The sequence below is a fragment of the Tribolium castaneum genome, unplaced genomic scaffold (assembly GCF_031307605.1).
Source record: "Tribolium castaneum strain GA2 unplaced genomic scaffold, icTriCast1.1 ptg000027l, whole genome shotgun sequence".
NCBI classification, from domain to species: Eukaryota; Metazoa; Arthropoda; class Insecta; order Coleoptera; family Tenebrionidae; genus Tribolium; species Tribolium castaneum.
The window spans coordinates 157,501-170,642 of NW_026986636.1; the positions used below are offsets into that span (position 1 = coordinate 157,501).

General features: G+C 36.8%; 2 non-coding genes across 2 annotated transcripts; both read right to left on the bottom strand.

Moving 5' to 3' along the window:
• Positions 1-281: 281 nt before the first annotated feature.
• LOC135267432 (5.8S ribosomal RNA) lies at positions 282-438 on the bottom strand. Its single transcript, XR_010335863.1, has one exon. It is a non-coding gene; the product is annotated as a 5.8S ribosomal RNA (ribosomal RNA).
• A 1,716-nt stretch (positions 439-2,154) lies between these two features.
• On the bottom strand, positions 2,155-4,077 carry LOC135267449 (small subunit ribosomal RNA). The gene has a single exon (XR_010335879.1). It is a non-coding gene; the product is annotated as a small subunit ribosomal RNA (ribosomal RNA).
• Between the last annotated feature and the right edge of the window lie 9,065 nt (positions 4,078-13,142).

A 13,142-nucleotide genomic window follows, 5' to 3' on the forward strand; every position in this document is an offset into this window, starting at 1 on the left:
GTTGTGGCTGCTTTTTAATATCGGACGTGCTACGTCTAAACCAACTTTCACCAACAAACTAATAAGAATGTCAGCCGCTATTGCGTTTTAGGATGCCGCGTTATTTTTTATATTGTTTTTATTGTTGTCTACGTTGCATAATATTTTATTATGACAACCGACAATCAATTAACAATTATAGTAACGCGTCATATTTGCACCCAACACGCTCCGACGTAATTGTCTACACAACATTGTGCGCTGTGTTTAAGACAAAAACCGAGCAGTCTTTGAAATTGACACGACCCTCAGCCAGGAGTGGTCCGGGAACAGTATATCCGAGGACCGCAATGTGCGTTCGAAATGTCGATGTTCATGTGTCCTGCAGTTCACAAGTTGACGCGCAATTAGCTGCGTTCTTCATCGACCCACGAGCCAAGTGATCCACCGTTCAGGGTAATCTTTTCAAACAAATTTAAAATATTATTACATAACGCACCGTTCCACATCGAAATCGTTTCATCATCACACAACAACAAAAATAACTACTTAAGGTTATTACAATTGTGATGTATATGTGAGAAACGGACCAATCGAAAGAAACGTTCGGCGTTATATTTTATAATATTTTATTTAATTAAAGTGGCATTTGTATCTACTTATCGAAAAGAGTATGCAGTTATAGTTTAAGTTTACATAAAGAATAACCCGATGATATTAACGTTTTATAAATACGTATATATATCTATTAGGTTTTTTTTCTCTATCAACTTTGTCTATAAAACTCTGCTCCTTTTGCGATAAGCATTATGTATATTTATTAAATAGAAAATATGTCGAAAAACCAGACGTTTTCTTCAAACAAACGCCACAGCTACAAACTTAATCACAACAATATTTACCAAACAATACAATTGTAGGGTGTTTTGTGTGATACGTCGTTTGGTGGGCATTCTAAGAACGTCCGTCGACATAAAAACGAATCAAAAGAAAAGCACAGGCAGTGCAAAACGTTCCTTCGTCAGTCGGGCGTATATCATTTAAAACCCACAGAATCTAAAAAAGTTAATAAATAAACTTTTTTATTTAGATTCCTACGGTTCGTCGCGTCGTTAAAGTAAATTATTACTTCGACGCATGCGGAACCCAGGTACCCGAAAACCGTAAGCCTAAGCGTTTTTTTCCAAACATCACTCTCTATCGATAAAGTAAATTGATTTTATGTATTTATAAATGTGCGTTTGTATGTATAGTAGTATAGTAGTAGTATATTTTGTTATTGGTTGTTTCGAGCTTTTTATTGTTATAAAACGTTTTTGTAGTCTTGTACATAAAGTACAGACGAATAGACAGCCCCTATTATTATTTATTAATAAACTCCAACCATTTACAAATTAAATTACAACTACAACATCTCTTTTACACATTAATTATACACCATCTTTATTTTCTTTTTTCCGAAGCGAATACGATGAAGAAAATACGCAAAGACTGGCTTACAAAATCGTAAGCCTAAGCGTTTATTTTTCAAACATCACTCACCATCGGTAAAGTAAAATGATGGTATGTATAAATGTGTGTTTGTATGTACAGTAGCGTAATAATTTTGTTGTTGGTTGTTTCGAGTTTATTTATTATTATGGTTTGTATGTATAAAGTTTTATTCGTGTACATAAAGTACGATCGTATTGGCAGACACCATTATTATTCATTCTTGTTTGTTATTATAAATAACTCCAACCATATACAAATACTACAACAACAACAACAACATCTCTTGCACATTAATTATACACCACCACTGTATTAGTACTTTTTTTCGAAGCGAATACGATGATGGAAATACGCTAAGACCGGCACTGCGAAAGCAATAATAAAACGTTAGCACATAACCATCTTTCGACAATATTGATTCGTGTTAATGTTCAAAAAAATTCTTCGAAAACGTCGTTTACGGCACGTTTACAATCGATTTATAAAATAAATCGAAAAACGTAACAACAGATCCGCTTAATGCAAGACGACCCGTTGTTGCTTTTCCGTTCGACGCATAATGAAGAATTTTGTATGAGAATTGATCATCATACGAATAGTGTATGTATGTGTGTGTTTTTTGTTGATCAGCACAGACAAAATGTGTGTATGTGTGACAACTAAACAACAACATTTACACGTTAATGATCCTTCCGCAGGTTCACCTACGGAAACCTTGTTACGACTTTTACTTCCTCTAAATGATCAAGTTTGGTCATCTTCCCAGCAACATCGGCAACGTCGAAACGCCACCGCGCACCGGTCCGAAGACCTCACTAAATCATTCAATCGGTAGTAGCGACGGGCGGTGTGTACAAAGGGCAGGGACGTAATCAACGCGAGCTTATGACTCGCGCTTACTGGGAATTCCTCGTTCATGGGGAACAATTGCAAGCCCCAATCCCTAGCACGAAGGAGGTTCAGCGGGTTACCCGGACCGCTCGGTCAGGGAGGACACGCTGATTCCTTCAGTGTAGCGCGCGTGCGGCCCAGAACATCTAAGGGCATCACAGACCTGTTATTGCTCAATCTCGTGCGGCTAGAAGCCGCCTGTCCCTCTAAGAAGAATTGTTTGTACGCCGACAGTAAAAACCGCACATAGAGACCGGGCGAACCCGGCTCCAGCGGGTATTTGGGATGTCGAAATACGCCTATTTAGCAGGCTAGAGTCTCGTTCGTTATCGGAATTAACCAGACAAATCGCTCCACCAACTAAGAACGGCCATGCACCACCACCCACCGAATCAAGAAAGAGCTCTCAATCTGTCAATCCTTCCGGTGTCCGGGCCTGGTGAGGTTTCCCGTGTTGAGTCAAATTAAGCCGCAGGCTCCACTCCTGGTGGTGCCCTTCCGTCAATTCCTTTAAGTTTCAGCTTTGCAACCATACTTCCCCCGGAACCCAAAAGCTTTGGTTTCCCGGAAGCTGCCCGCCGAGTCATCGGAGGAACGTCGGCGGATCGCTAGCTGGCATCGTTTATGGTTAGAACTAGGGCGGTATCTGATCGCCTTCGAACCTCTAACTTTCGTTCTTGATCAATGAAAGCGTTTTTGGCAAATGCTTTCGCTTCTGTCCGTCTTGCGACGATCCAAGAATTTCACCTCTAACGTCGCAATACGAATGCCCCCATCCGTTCCTATTAATCATTACCTCGGGGTTCCGAAAACCAACAAAATAGAACCGAGGTCCTATTCCATTATTCCATGCACACAGTATTCAGGCGAAGTTTTAGCCTGCTTTAAGCACTCTAATTTGTTCAAAGTAAACGTGCCGGCCCACCTCGACACTCAATGAAGAGCACCGCGGCGGGATTGAGTTGGGCCGCCCTCTCGAGCTAAGCCCACCGGCAGGACGTCCCGCGAAACGCCAGTTAACACCGCGAACGATGAACCGGCGGCGCCGGACACAAATTCGACTACGAGCTTTTTAACCGCAACAACTTTAATATACGCTATTGGAGCTGGAATTACCGCGGCTGCTGGCACCAGACTTGCCCTCCAATTGATCCTCGTTAAAGGGTTTAGAGTGTACTCATTCCGATTACGGGGCCTCGGATGAGTCCCGTATCGTTATTTTTCGTCACTACCTCCCCGTGCCGGGAGTGGGTAATTTGCGCGCCTGCTGCCTTCCTTGGATGTGGTAGCCGTTTCTCAGGCTCCCTCTCCGGAATCGAACCCTGATTCCCCGTTACCCGTTACAACCATGGTAGGCGCAGAACCTACCATCGACAGTTGATAAGGCAGACATTTGAAAGATGCGTCGCCGGTGCGAGACCGTGCGATCAGCGTAAAGTTATTCAGATTCACCAAGTTGTACGATGACGGCGAAACCGCCACCGATTGGTTTTGATCTAATAAAAGCGCTCCTTCCGTCTCCGGTCGGAGCTCTGTTTGCATGTATTAGCTCTAGAATTACCACAGTTATCCAAGTAAATGTGGGTACGATCTAAGGAACCATAACTGATTTAATGAGCCTTTCGCGGTTTCACCTTAATTTGGCTTGTACTGAGACATGCATGGCTTAATCTTTGAGACAAGCATATGACTACTGGCAGGATCAACCAGGGAACTGTGTTTTTGTGTTTTTTGAGACAGACGAGAGAATAAAATACTCATCATCATCGTTTATAAAGATGAAGAATATGCGCGTTTGTGCGAAACAATCTAACATATAAGAAAGTAACGCCACGCTATTTCTTCTTTTCTTCGTACGATATAGTCGTTAAACACCACAACACATATATCGGTCAATAAAGGCATAATAATAATATTTATAATATTATTTTTTACCTTTGCCGATTTAAAAGTTCAAACATTCTCTTCACTCTTCGCAAGATTGAATGCGACGTGAATTTATGAAATTCTTTCGAATCCATAAACGTTACGAATATTATATAAATATTCTCGCTCGGATATTAGAGAGTTGACGCATTTATTATTTTTGTTTGTTTAAATCACAAACATTTGTTAGTTCAACAAAGTTTGATTGCATAAGGACCGCCAACGTAAGAGAATACGTTTTGCCGCATCCGCAATCTCGCTGTGGGGAACTGGGCGAGCCACAAAATCACAAAATAAAGCAATCTCGCAAGCAAAGCCCTATTCGAATTCGATAGCGGAAATGTGCGATAAACGTCGATAAATTGGAAGCAAATGCAGAACGTATACATAATCGGTCGTTTTGTCGTCGTCATTTATGATAAACTTCGACTAAACCGTTACACCGTTCATATCGCCTCACTCAACGCATCGACACACACCACTACCATACATATACCAGCGCGACACCGATCGAGGCAGCCGCTCGGTATTGGATATGCGCACCGCTCCACTGACATAGCTCCACAGGCGACGTCTACCGAAGCGCACAGCTCTATAACTATAAGGCATACACACAAAGGGGAGAAAATATTTTAAATATTGATAATATTAAAAAGTCATATTTTATATTTAAACCATTATAAAATTTAATTATAAAAACGTTTGTTTAAAAAAAAATTATTAATTAATAAAAACAAAATTATTCTAAGCGCCGTACTTCGTAAACGTCGTACTTCGTTCGTCGTATGTGCAAAGTCAAATGAATGCTGTAGTTAGTCGCAGTTGGAACGTCTGAATGTCGTACAACCTAACAATAATTTTGAGTGCCCTAATGTGTAGACGTCGTACTTCGCGAACGTCGCACTTCGTAAACGACGTACTTCGTGAACGTCGCACTTCGTGAACGTCGCACTTCGTAAACGACGTACTTCGTGAACGTCGCACTTCGTAAACGACGTACTTCGTGAACGTCGTACTTCGCAAAGGTTATGCAATATTCATACACATTTGGTGTATTGCAAGTTGCATTTTAATAAATATTATGCATTTTTATGTTTTAATTTAATATCTAGGCCAAAATACTAAGTTTATTTAATTGTTAAATGTGTACGTTTATTTACAGATACGTAATTTACATAAAAATTTGTTTTTTTTTATTATATGCAAACTACAAATAAAATATTTAATATTTTTGAACGTTGTACTTCGTGTAAGTTATGCAATATTGATACAAATTTAGTGTATTGCGGGTCGCAATAATATTAATTTATACTTGAACGTAGTACTTCGTGAAGGTTATGCAACATCAGTACATATTAAGTGTATTGCAGGTTGCATTATTATTAATTTATGTTTTCTCACTTTTTACCTTAATATAAAAATAATGTAATATTTTTGGACGTCGTACTTCGTAAAAGTTATGCAATATTGATGCACATCTGTTGTGCTGCGGGTTGCATTTTATAAATTTAATGTATTTTTATGATTTACTTTAATGTCTAGGCAAAAAAACAATTTTGATTAGTTGCTAAATGTTTACATTTATTTAGAGATACGTAATTTGCAAAAAAATTTGCTGTTTTTTTTATTATATACCACAGAAATAAAATTCTTTAATATTCTTGAACGTCGTACTTCGTGTAGGTTATGCAATATTAATACAAATTTAGTGTATTGCGGGTCGCAATAATATTAATTTATATTTAAACGTAGTACTTCGTGAAGGTTATGCAACATCAGTACATATTCAGTGTATTGCAGGTTGCACTATTATTAATTTATGTCTTCTCACTTTTTGCCTCAATATAAAAAAAATTTAATATTTTTGGACGTCGTACTTCGTAAAGGTTATGCAATATTAATGCACATCTAGTGTGCTGCGGGTTGCATTCTATAAATTTAATATATTTTTATGTTTTATTTTAATATCTAAGCAAAAAAACAATTTTGATTAGTTGCTAAATGTTTACATTTATTTACAGATACGTAATTTGCAAAAAAATTTGCTGGTTTTTTATTATATACCACAGAAATAAAATTCTTTAATATTTTTGAACGTTGTACTTCGTAAAAGTTATGCAATTTTGATACACAATTAATGTATTGTGGGTTGCATTATTATTATTTAATGTTTACGTTTTACTTCATTACTTTGTGAACGTCGTACTTCGTTTGTACTATGAACGCTGCATTTCGTCGCAGTCGGAAGCAACTGCAAATAATCGTCTTACAAGAAAATCGTGATTTTGAGTGCCGTACTTTGCAAACGTCGTACTTCGTCTGTACTATGTACAAAGTCAATTGAACGCTGTTATTCGTCGCAGTCGGCAGCAAGTGCAAATAAACGTCGTACAAGAAAATAATGATTTTGAGTGCCGTACTTCGCAAACGTCGTACTTCGTCTGTACCATGTACAAAGTCAATTGAACGCTAAACTTCGTCGCAGTCGGAAGCAACTGCAAATAAACGTCTTACAAGAAAATCACGATTTTGAGTGCCGTACTTCGCAAACGTCGTACTTCGTCTGTACTATGTACAAAGTCAATTAAACGCTGTACTTCGTCGCAGTCGGCAGCACGTGCAAATAAACGTCGTACAAGAAAATCACAATTTTGAGTGCCGTACTTCGCAAACGTCGTACTTCGTCTGTACTATGTACAAAGTCAATTGAACGCTGTACTCCGTCGCAGTCGGCAGCACATGCAAATAAACGTCGTACAAGAAAATCACGATTTTGAGTGCCGTACTTCGCAAACGTCGTACTTCGTCTGTACTATGTACAAAGTCAAATGAACGCTAAACTTCGTCGCAGTCGACAGCAAGTGCAAATAAACGTCGAACAAGAAAATCATGATTTTGAGTGCCGTACTTCGCAAACGTCGTACTTCGTCTGTACTATGTACAAAGTCAATTGAACGCTGTACTTCGTCGCAATCGGCAGCACGTGCAAATAAACGTCGTACAAGAAAATCACGATCTTGAGTGCCGTACTTCGTAAACGTCGTACTTTGTCTGTACTATGTACAAAATCAAATGAACGCTGCATTTTGTCGCAGTCAGAAACAAAGCAAACGTCGTGCAATGAAACAATAATTTTGAGCGCTGCATTTGTGAGCGCCGTACTTCGTTTGTTACTTTATGGTCACATGAACGTCGTATTTCATCGCACAGAGCACCATACTTAATGCACTTAAATGAACGTTGTACTTCGTACAAGTTAGGCAATATTAATACACATTTGGTGTATTGCGGGTTGCATTATTAATTTACAAAAATAGCTATGATTTTATATACAACTAAAAATAATTCATAATATTTAAACGTCGTACTTCGTAACACTAATACAATATTTAAACAAATGTAGTACTTCTTGAATATAGGCAATTTTCATACACGTTTACTGTGAAACGAGTTGCGTTACAATTAAAGTATACGTAGTACTTCGTGGTTTTAGGCAACTTTAGCGCGCGTTTCGTGTATTGTTGGTTGCATACCTTTAAACAAAATGATTGTGTCATCACTATTTTACCACATGAGCAATCGTGACTTATTATATGCAGTAGTTATTAAGCAGTGAATGGTGCAAGGCGAGCGCTATGTGCTAGGCGAGAGCTATGTGCTAGGCGAGAGCTATGTGCTAAGTCCGTAGAACGAAGTATGTCGTTCGAATAATTTGCTGGCTTTCTTCTACTCTTCCTCTCTCTCTCTCTCTCTCTCTCTCTATCATCTATCTTCTTCCTTTTAATTTTTTTCTTTCTTTTTCTCTCTCTCTCTGTCTTCTTTCTCTTTTCTTTCTCTTTCTTTCCTCTTTCCTCTTTCTTGTATTATTCATCTCTTACTCTATTACTCTTACTCTTTAAGACTAATTGGTTTCTATCACTATCACCAACCACACCATCGTCTTTTTGTTACTTGAGAGAGAGAAATAAGGCTGTACACTACTAAAGTGTATTAAATTGTGGTGAGAAGAGTGAGAGTTTTTAGAGAGGTAAATTTATTTGTAATGATAAAATAGAGTAAGTTCATGTTGGTTAGCCCAAGTTGCATTGCATACTAGAAATTTTTATATAAACAATGTGTACCTGGCTGTGTGTGTATTTTGCTATCCACTCAGCTTTTTAAACGTTGACGGAGTCTCGTCTCACCGACAAGACGAATCTCCAAGCTGAGTATCAACAGATCGCAGCGTAGAAACAGCTCTACCGAATACAACACCTTGCCAGGTACGTATGTAATAATAAAATAGAGTAAGTTCATGTTGGTTATTAGCCCAAGTTGCATTGCATACTAGAAATTTTTATATAAACAATGTGTACCTGGCTGTGTGTATTTTTTGATCTTCTCAGCTTTCTAAACGTTGACGGAGTCTCGTCTCACCGACAAGACGAATCTCCAAGCTGAGTATCAACAGATCGCAGCGTAGAAACAGCTCTACCGAATACAACACCTTACCAGGTACGTATGTAATAATAAAATGGAGTAAGTTCATGTTGGTTATTAGCTCAAGTTGCATTGCATACTAGAAATTTTTATATAAACAATGTGTACCTGGCTGGGTATATTTTTTATCCACTCAGCTTTCTAAACGTTGACGGGGTCTCGTCTCGCCGACAAGACGAATCCCCAAGCTGAGGGCTGAGTCTCAACAGATCGCAGCGTGGAAACTGCTCTACCGAGTACAACACCCTGCCAGGTACGTAAGTCGTCTACAGACAATTCCGAGTTTCGACGTCGAACAACAATGTACCCATAATTGACCGTCTAGAAGCCTGGTCGGACGTGGCAAGGATCGATCCCGCCGCCGATCGGTGGCTTCACACGGCAAATAGGGCTCGTGCGACGTTCGTACGCAAGCGTTAAACGCCTAGTAAAGTCACATTGTTTTGAGCCTGTCGACTCTCGAAACTCCTAAAGGTATCGTTGCCACCTTTGACTAGAAAGGATACGGCCTTAGAGGCGTTCAGGCATAATCCCACGGATGGTAGCTTCGCACCACCGCCCGCTCGAGCGAGTGCGTGAACCAAATGTCCGAACCTGCGGTTCCTCTCGTACTGAGCAGGATTACTATCGCAACGACGAGTCATCAGTAGGGTAAAACTAACCTGTCTCACGACGGTCTAAACCCAGCTCACGTTCCCTATTAGCGGGTGAAAAATACGCGCCCTGAAAGTACCGCCGCCAATTTTTGTCGAATTTCTGGTTGTATAGTTTTTAAAACCAAACTGATCTTTTGGACCTAACGTAATAGAATTTGAGCTAAATTGATTATTTCAGGCTTAACACGGTGTAAGTTGTTATGTATGATATGGATTATATTAAAAACACTTGTCACAATTAAAAACATAACATTTATTAAATTGTTTTAACATATGTTTTTCAATTTAGTAAATATAAAAGGTTTTATAAAGAATCTTCGTCATCGTCACTTGAGATTTGTAAGTGTGTTGTCGTTTGTTTAATATTAAGTCCAGACGTATCAGGCTTCTCCATGGTGGATACTTGCCGCCTTAATTGTGAATCGGTATAGAACGGTTGAATACTTCTTATTATTGGAAGAGGATTGCCGAGAAATTTGTCTTCAAATTCTGGAAGTGTATTCCAGTCGAAATCATCATTCCATTCGTCGTAGATTTGTAGAATAATAGGTTGCAGTGGTTCATCTGCGTTATGTTGCATAGTGTGTGGCCGTGTATTATTTGCTACAACATTCCGAAATACGACATTTCTGGTAAACGTCCTTCCATTGCGATAGTTATATTTCCCTTGTTGAGGTCCGTTTGTTATATATATTTTTAAATTTTCTCCTAACCCCACTTGACTCATAGCTACATACAATTGGCCATGCACAAAACATGGCCCATCCAGGTATATGCCTACTTTGTCAAACGTTTGTCCTTGTGATTTATTTATAGTTATGGCGAATGCAAGTTATACAGGAAACTGTTTTCTAATCATAGGCCGAGGTAAGCCAGTTCCTTCGCTGTTTAAATTATCTTTATTTCTATTTCAAAGGGTACTTGCACGCTACAACCTATATTAATCTGACTGTATTTGTTTTTTTTTTGTCAATTTTAGGGGTGGCTTTTTTAAATAAGTGGTGTCTGTTTTTTATAATTATTATAATATATTTTTTTATTGTAAACCGCTTGTCAATCGATTCGAAGACACTTATGGAAATGTAAAAACCTTTTTTTATAAAAGTTAAATAGTCACCCCCAAAGAGTGAAATCCAAAAAAGTAATATAGGGGCCTTTTGTACGCATTGATATACACAATATACCTAAATGTGATAAATTTTTGTTTATTTATATCCAAATGTGATAAATTTTTCTTTATTTTTATTTTTTACATTTTTACCCTTAACTCACCTCTTAATTCAAAGGGGTGGATTTTATTTAAATAAGCTTTATTTTTATTTTAGTGGGTATTTGCACGCAAAAACCCATATCGATCTGACTGTATGTGTATTATTTTTTTGTACACTTTAGGGGTGTTTTTGATAAGGAAAAAGTATTTAGTTCTTAGTTCTTTATGGTAATATATTTTTTTTATTGTAAACCACATGACTGTAGATTTAATGGTAATTATAGGAATCCAGTAACATTTTTTTACAAACGCTAAAAACTCACCCTCTAAGGGTAAAATTAAAAAAAAAAGAAATATATGGTCCTTATGTACGCATTGAAATACATACAATATTTGTAGTAAATGTGATAAATTTTCAATTATTTAAATTAGGTTAATTTTTGTTTATTTTTATTTTTTACGTTTTTACCCTTAATTAACCCCCAAATACAAAGGGGTGTTTTTTGCTAAAATATTTTTTATTAATATTTTAGGGGCTACCTATATGCAAAAAACCGTATCGATTAGGCTTTATTTGTAGATTTTTGTTTAAAAACTTACCCCCAAAGGGTGAAATCTAAAAAACGAATATAAGAGCCTTATCTACGCACTAAAATACACAACATATTTAAATTTGGTTAATTTTGTTTTTTTTTAATTTTTACATTTTTACCCTTAAGTCACCCCCAAATACAAAGGGGTGGTTTTTACTAAAATATTTTTTATTAATATTTTAGAGGCTACCTATATGCAAGAAACGGTATCGATTAGGCTTTATTTGTAGCTTTTTGTTTAATAACTCACCCCCAAAGGGTGAAATCTAAAAACATTATATAAGAGCCTTATCTACGCACTAAAATACACAACATATTTAAATTTGGTTAATTTTGTTTTTTTTTTAATTTTTACATTTTTACCCTTAAGTCACCCCCAAATACAAAGGGGTGGTTTTTACTAAAATATTTTTTATTAATATTTTAGAGGCTACCTATATGCAAAAAACCGTATCGATTAGGCTTTATTTGTAGCTTTTTGTTTAATAACTCACCCCCAAAGGGTGAAATGTAAAAACATTATATAAGAGCCTTATCTACGCACTAAAATACACAACATATTTAAATTTGGTTAATTTTGTTTTTTTTTTAATTTTTACATTTTTACCCTTAAGTCACCCCCAAATACAAAGGGGTGGTTTATACTAAAATATTTTTTATTAATATTTTAGAGGCTACCTATATGCAAGAAACGGTATCGATTAGGCTTTATTTGTAGCTTTTTGTTTAATTACTCACCCTCAAAGGGTGAAATCTAAAAAACTAATGCAAGAGCCTTATCTACGCACTAAAATACACAACATATTTAAATTTGGTTATTTTTTTTTAATTTTTACATTTTTACCCTTAACTCACCCCCAAATACAAAGGGGTGGTTTATACTAAAATATTTTTTATTAATATTTTAGGGGCTACGTATATGCAAAAAACCGTATCGATTAGGCTTTATTTGTAGATTTTGTTTTTTTTTGTCAATTTTAGGGTTGTTTTTCGAATAGAAGGGGTGGTCATTCCACAATTATCAAAATTATTTTTTTAATCTTACGCGCATGTCTATCGATTAAGTTAAAAAAACTTTAAAATTTTAATCATGACTTTGTGACTTTTATCCAGCTCAAAGTCCGCATTAGTGGTCCGGGTGGTGGGGGAAGTGACTTTTAGATCTAATTGAGATAAAAATCTGTTTTTTTTTTCATATGTCGGGGGAGCATGACCTAAGCACTTTAGAAGTTGTTTGATGTTTGTACGCCCTTTAGTTACCGTGATCTATGGACGTTTGGTGGGGAAAATGTACAGGTCAGACGCGCATGCGCATGCGCTCTGGACCAATGAAAAACGAAAGCTAAGAGAATTTCGGAGTTTCTTTTTGAGGTCTAAAATTTTTAAAAAACATCTTTGACATGGTTTGAATTTTTTGAATTTAGTGGTTTTTTAAATACGTTAAAAACTCACCCCCTAAGGGTGAAATCTAAAAAAACAACATAGAGGCCTTATCTGCACACTAAAATACACAACATATTTAAATTTGGTTAATTTTTATTTTTTTTTATTTTTTACGTTTTTACCCTTTACTCACCCCCTAATACACAGGGGTGGTTTTTGTTATAATATTTTTTATTAATATTTTAGGGGCTACGTATATGCAAAAAACCGTATCGATTAGGCTTTATTTGTAGATTTTGGTTTTTTTTGTCAATTTTAGGGTTGTTTTTCGAATAGAAGGGGTGGTCTTTTCACATTTATAAAAATTATTTTTTTAATCTTACGCGCATGTCAATCGATTAAGTTAAAAAAACTTTAAAATTTTAATCATGACTTTGTGACTTTTATCCAGCTCAAAGTCCGCATTAGTGGTCCGGGTGGTGGGGGAAGTGACTTTTAGATCTAATTGAGATAAAAATCTGTTTTTTTTTT